Below are 7,417 nucleotides of genomic sequence, written 5' to 3'. Positions count from 1 at the left end.
TTATTTTATTTCTTCTATTTTCTAGAATTCATAACTCCTCTTTCCACTGATATTTTTCATCCAGAATATAAATATACTAAAGTGTTTCCTCAAAAAACCCCCACAAAACTTAATTCTTCCAGTGCCTTTCCCCTTGCCTGTAGCAACTACCTAGTGTTGCTAACAGGCCATTCTATCTACAGTGACCCCTCAAAACAGGTCCACGACAATGGGCATTCAGTAGTATTTAGAACAGTGTTTCTCAAGGAGGTGGTGGGGTGATGTGAGGTCAGAATTTGAGGAAGAAAGGTATCAAAGGTGGATACAGGTAGGTACAGCTATAGAATATACTTTCCTTATCTCCAACTCCTGCTTCTAGTTGAGAACTACTGCTTTAAAATTATGTCATATTGTCCGGGCGTGGCGGCTCAAGCCTGTAATCCCAGCACTTTGGGAGGCCGAGACTGGCGGATCACGAGGTCAAGAGATCGAGACCATCCTGGCTAACAGGGTGAAACCTCATCTCTTACTAAAAAAATACAAAAAACTAGCCGGGCCAGGTGGCGGGCGCCTTAGTCCCAGCTACTCGGAGGCTTGAGGCAGGATTGAATGGCGTAAACCCAGGAGGCGGAGCTTGCAGTGAGCTGAGATCCGGCCCACCGCACTCAGCCCGGGTGACAGAGTGAAAACTCCGTCTCAAAAAAAAAAAAAAAAAAAAAAAATTCATATTGACTTCTCATTTGGAGTCTTTTGATAAGTCCTCTAAATGATGAAATCAAGACCTTTCCTGTAGCTAGATCCAAATATGAGAGGCATAAAGGTGATTATAATATATATACCCCTTCAGGTTAAGTTCCCCAGAAACAGACTTTGTAATCAAGATTTGATGCAGGAGTTTTGTTGAAGACTGTTCTTGGGAATAATCCATACAAAGGAGTAAGAAGGAAGCTGGATTCTGCTGAGGGAATGCTTAAAGTGAGATGCAGTGGCACTGATGTTTCAGCCAGTCTCATGGGAATTCTGAAGCTGAGATGGCCCTTTGGAGATGTCTTGAACTGAGGCAAGGAGGCTGGGTCCTGATACCTCTGCATCAACTAGTCATTAAATATAGGTTGCCAATGGGTAGGGAGCATAACCTTTGACAAGGACAATTTCTGGGAGGGACTCACCCATTAGCAACCAGTATCCAACCTTCCTGGCAGCTGGAAGAATGAGTGCCTCGCTCCTGGAAGGCGGATCCAGATGACACAGGCTGGCATCCCTACATTCATTCTTCCTCCCTCTAAGTCATCTTACTCAAGCACATGCTGGTACCTCAGTCTTGCCCATCTTGTCTTATGCGTAAGTGTGGCGGCCTCCTCATTTCCTCATTTGCCTCAACCTGCTCTGTAGGAACCAGAATTTGTTTATCCTTTCTGGAATATAGCTCTATTCACTTCCGACAATAACAAACCACACATTTTCTTCTGATACTTTGGTCTAATTTCAGATACTTCCTCTAAAACTTGTTCAAGGGGTGACTAACTGAAGTCAAATGCAATTCTCAGGAAAGAGATTGGAACTCTTACATTCCCTTTGTCTGTCCTTTCCTTGAATGAGAATTTTAGTAACTTCCTAATTGTCAAAGTCAAATGACACTTTTTAGTTTTCAACTTATTGGACATCTCTAGAATAGGACTTTATTCTATACTTCTACACCCCCTCCTCTCCTTTCACCACTGTTTTTGGACCTCACAGTCTATGCATGTTCTGTTTACTTCTCTGACTCTTGTCCCTTAGATTCTAGACTCTTCTCTATTCCTTAAAACACCAGTATAATATCTAGACCATACTAATAACACAAAAATTGTATTTAGTTTTATTATCCTTTTTTACATATCAACAATATGCTATTAATATTCATATGTATAGATCTGGCTCATATGTCTTTACTGAATAATTTTGCTATGTATGTGTGATCTATGGTTGTAGACATTGGACATCTTTGGACATTTGCCCTGAAATGTCTTAGATAAGGTAGGCACAATATGGTCTCTTTTTCTTTCACTCAATTCCTCTCCCATTTCCCTGATTCAGGTAATGGCACCAGCAGGCACACCCATTAACAAGCCATTCTAGGCTCTGGCTGCTTCTTCTCATCCCTTGTGTAATCTAACAGCAAATCTGTTTACTTTACTTACTAAGTAATTTCAAATCTCTTCACTATTCTCTACATTGCTACTGATTCTAGTAGAGGTCTCATAAATTCTCACCTAAACCTCTTTAATAGCTTAATAGCTTCCTAATGGGTTTCTTCACTGCATTCTCCCCTCCTCCAATTCATTTCCCACACTGCTACCAGAATGATTTGCTTACAACACACATCTAATCTTGTTGCTTCTTCCTTAAAAGCCTCCAACTTCTGATTGCTTTCTGGATAATGTTCAAAAATCCTTGCCATGGTATTAAAAATCTCATGATCTGGCCCTTGCCCAGGTCTCTAGCTTTATCTTTTGCCATGCCTCGTTGCAGACATACCAGATATTTTGCACATTCCAGAATCTATCATCTTTCTCATACCACCATGTCTTGCTCCTGCTGATATATTTGGAACATCCTTTCCCTTATATAGGAGCTGTTTTTCAGAAGTGAGTTATGCTTTCATATCATTTCTAATCTGACTGTGTTGTCCGAGGAAACAATCTATAGGGGTGATGGCCAGTTGGTAAGTTTTACATGAATAATCTGTGGCCCATAGAGGGGAAGATGAATGTAGACGATGGTTAATTCTTAGGGATAAATAAATGTACTTTCATTATTTCAAAATGGAAAAATAGAAAATAAAACATATAAGATATTTAGAATTCTGAGCAGATAGAAACCTAAGCTGAATTTGCTACTGAGGCAACCCAGTAAATATTGAAGGAAAATTATAGCCAAATTGTCATCATTGGAAAACTCCCTTGTTAGACAGGGACCAAACGAACATAACTGCAACTCTGGGTTAATAAAAAGATGTTAAAAGGAGGATGGATTAAAGGGTAAGCACATGCCCACTGTTTGCCATTAGTTGCTAAATGCAGGTAGAAGATAGTCAAGTGACAGCTCTCTTGGCTTACTCAAGTACGTGCCTCCCTGTTTCCTAGAAATAGACAAAAGGTATGAGCCAAAACTATCCATAGGTGCTTGCCCAGGTCAAAGGGCCTGCTTGGTAGTCATATTTCTGGCCCTCCCTCCTTTATAGTCTTTCAAGGAATTAATATGATGATTAGATGAGACTCCCATAGCCAATTTTATCATATAAGGGGAATTTCATAGTCATTTATATTTTAGAAGAGACCCACTTTAGGTGAACATATATGTGCCTATCTGCCATGCATGAGAGGGTTTGCCTACCTGTCATCTATGATTTTTTAGAAAACAAATCCAACTGCTATTTCTCTAGGTCTACAGATGCCAAAGTTATATAGGATTTGAAGGAGCCCATCCCAACGAAAAAATATATATGTAACTCTTCAAAGATAAAAAAAAAATCATGGAGCAAATTTTAAAAATTGGCACTTCAAAATAGAGTGTTACACTGAGAAATCAGGGCAAATGGGCCAATTTTTTGCTTAAAAAAAGAATTCACTTAGCAAATAGTAAAAAACTTTAAAGAATTCTAAATTCTGTCATCTGTTAATGGGATATTGCATTGATAAGACATAGCCAGCTGCCATAATAAAGAAAAAAATGACAATAAGAAAGTGTGTTTCAATAAAAAATTGTATTCGCCAAAATAAAAAAAGAATCAATGGAGATGATAAACAAGAATGTATGCTACAAAAACCTGAATTAAGCATTTTAATATTTGAAACAAATAATTCCCCGTGAGTACAGAGCAAGAAAACAAAAAGAAGTTATGAGAAAACTCAAGTAGACAAATCCTGGTGTTCTAATTTCTAAACAACGGTAAGTTAAAAGAAAAGAAAAAGCTTGTGGATAAGACATGGCAATGAAAATTGAACTGGAGGAGAATTTATCCAAGCTGAAAACCTAAATACTTGGCAAGATCATTGAAAAATATCTACATACACTTACACACATCGTGGTGACATTCTGGAATCAAAAACTAAAGTCATAAAAGCTTCCATATAGAAAAGAGCAATTACCTAAAAAGGAGGAGACTCAGATTGGTACAAATATCTTCATTTATGATATTGGAAGTACAGTAACAATGAAGCAGTATCTGTGGATTTTTTTAGGGAAAGAGATGGCAATTATGCATTACCATATCCAATCAAATTTTGTTCATTCACGAGAGCAAGAAATTTATATTTTTAGATATGCAAGCTCTCAGAAAGTATCATATGCATACTTCCTTTCTGATAAGAAAAAGAAACTCATCAAAGTACTCTAGCCAAATGAAGATTACATTAGCATAAAGATCTCAAGATGGCAAAGTTTTAATATACAAGAAACAGTAGCAATCAATGAGACTAGTGGTAATTCAATTTAAGTAACACTTGATACTATGGTCCTGAAATATATGTAGGAATTGTTACAAAATAATTCTTTAAATATAAGGGACATAATGTAACAAAAATGTGAATAACAATGTAAGAATGCAGGCTCTCAAACTTAACTGATATTTCTATCCCTTTCTAGCTGTTATAATAAAGACAAATTAATTAACCTTTTGTGCCTTAGTTTCCTTCTTAGTATAATGAGATTGATAATAGCATCTGCTTCATAGAGATGTTTTGAAGAATAAATTTATATATGTATGTTATATATATTATACATATATAGTTTAGAAGAGTGCTTAGCATATAATAAGTGCTTAACAAATATCATCTATTATCATCATTGCTATTACTTTTGTTATGTCATTGAAGGGACAGAAACAAACATTATCTAATCCTTAACACTGCCAGAAAACAATATAGCCTTAAAATGTCCATTTAAATCAAGTAAACTGGTAGAAAACTAGAAAGAGTTTACAGAAATTTGAATTCAATTGAAGAGAGGGGGAATAAAGACAACTTGATTAATCCAGCTAATTAACTGAGATGACAAATACAGTACAAGGAGCTTGTTTGGGAATGAATATAAATTCAATTTGGACACCACGAATTTGAGGTACTTCTTAGACAATTAAGTGGATATATGGAACTCAATCTGAGGGAGATCTGGGCCAGGGACATATAATTTTTAAAATGAAAGTATGGAAGGATTTCAAGAAAGAGGATTAGTGTGATGTGTGGCTGAAAGGTATGATAATATAGTTAGATTTGGCCATGAAGAGACCATTGGCAACTTAGAACAAGCCTGATCATCATGGACTGAAGAGGTGACTGATGCCCTGGCCACATGGAGAATCAGATGGCCAAAATGAATCATCCTGCCTGATAAATGCTACACTCAGGGAAGAGTATATCTGTCTGTGCTGAGGAATAAACCCTCACACATTAAGTGGCAATCTAGGAATAGGATTAGGTCATGAGGCAAATAAGCAGTTATTATGTAGTTCATTCCACAAATATCTATTGTCACCTATGTCCCAGAGGCTGTGCTAGACTCTGGGATATGGTGGGTAGAACACGCCTTCTCTGCCCTCACTGGGCATTAAGGTCTATAGTTACGGGAAAAAGAAGTATTTTCCTCAACCTACAACAGAGAGAAGTTTCCTTCCAAATATCAAACTAACAAGATAAATGCCAGAATATAAGAAGGCTCTAACTTCTTTATTTTTACCCTGTCAGAGAGAAACATTTATTGATTATTTTTATCAGCATTCACTATGTCCTGGGATATAGGACTGTCAAATGTATTACTTGCATCTCCAATTCCTGTGCATCTCAGTAAAAGGGACTCCTTTCTTTTACTAGGGCTGTAGATCACCCACTCTCCTTAGATAAGCAGACAGCAAGAGAAAGTCTCTCTGGGCTCCTACAAACCGTAAGTCACTTATGCAGGAGAAAGCCTGGGTATTTCTTATGAAGATTCCTCCCCATCTCTTTACCCCATTCACCTCAAATCAATCTTAGGAAGGAGACTGGGTGAGGGAATATTTTTCTTGGTAGTCCTTGTGAATGTCATAGATTCAAACTCCATGGTTATCAATTGTGTAGTGACAACAGTTTCCTGTTCATGTAACTTCACATTCTCATATGATTGTGCTGCATTCTCCATTGCAGTAATAAGACAGTGGCCATTTCTCATCCATTGCCTCAAGTGCATGTGGGAAGCCTGGAAATTCAGAACTCCAGGTGTAAGTTCTGAAGATGCACTGTACATAGGACTAGGAACTGGAGCAAACAAATCTTTACTCAGAAATGTAGGAAGCAGAGGGCACCAAAACCAAAGGCATGCACAAGGCTCAGGTGGGAACTCTGAAGAGAGCTAGAGTAGCTGTCCTAAATCTGGGGTATGGATGCAGGAGACAAAAATCAGAGATGATGAAAGCAAGAGCAACAGGCACCAAAAGGTTGGTGATTGCCATATGTGACTACTTATATTTAAATTGGGATAAGATAGGCAGAGTTTCTGAGGCCTATTGAAATTACATATGATCACCATAAGCGTGAAGCAATTTTCTTGGTGTGTTAAGTAAGAGAAAGTCTGTGTGGGTTATAGAAATGAGAATATAAATTTATGCTAGCTCCAATATGCATCCCTTAGGATCAGCCCACTTTAGTTTCCTGGAAAATTACTACTGTTGGCTGCAGGATATTCCAGTGAATTGATACATTATTGTGAACACAACCATTCCCTTACTGTTGAAAATTTATGTCATTTCCATTGTTCACTAATATTATACTATGATTAACATCTTTGTGCCTGCATTAATGTTTTCATCAAGTATTACAGTATATCCTCAGGATAGACACAGTTGCAGAATTTTAAGAAGAAATTTAACTTAATCACATCTGTATCTTAGAAAAACAGTTTCAATGATAGGGAAAAAGAACTGGAAGCAGAAAGACCAAACAGGAGACTATTAGCAATAACCCCGGTAAAAACTGTAATTGCTGAACTCAGAAATTGGTTGTGTCAATGACTATTGAAGGAAGAACTGATATAATGGATGTCGGAGCAGATGTAATTGGGAGACAAAGGAAAAACTCGGATAATTCCTTGGTTTCTAGGAGGTGAACCTGCTAAATTGAAGATACCTATGAGACATCATGAGAGACATATTGAATGGCTGGTTGGGATGTACAGCTCTAGCACACAGGAGATTTATAAAGTGGAAGATATCGCTATTATTTGTCTGCATATACATGATACTCGAAACTGCAATTACATAGATGTGATTACCCAGGAATGTTGTGCAGAGAAAAGAGGTCAAAAAAGACCAGAGTCTTTTTTGGTCTTTGGTCAGACACTGGTCTTTTTTGACCTCTTGGTCAAAAAATATGGGTAGAGGGAGAAGATCTTCTACTTCTTCAAAGTAGAGGTCAATGATATAGAAGAA

Source organism: Rhinopithecus bieti, unplaced genomic scaffold, assembly GCF_001698545.2.
Source record: "Rhinopithecus bieti isolate Rb0 unplaced genomic scaffold, ASM169854v2 scaffold_20964, whole genome shotgun sequence".
Lineage (NCBI taxonomy): Eukaryota > Metazoa > Chordata > Mammalia > Primates > Cercopithecidae > Rhinopithecus > Rhinopithecus bieti.
Note: the sequence above shows the minus strand (reverse complement) of the source record.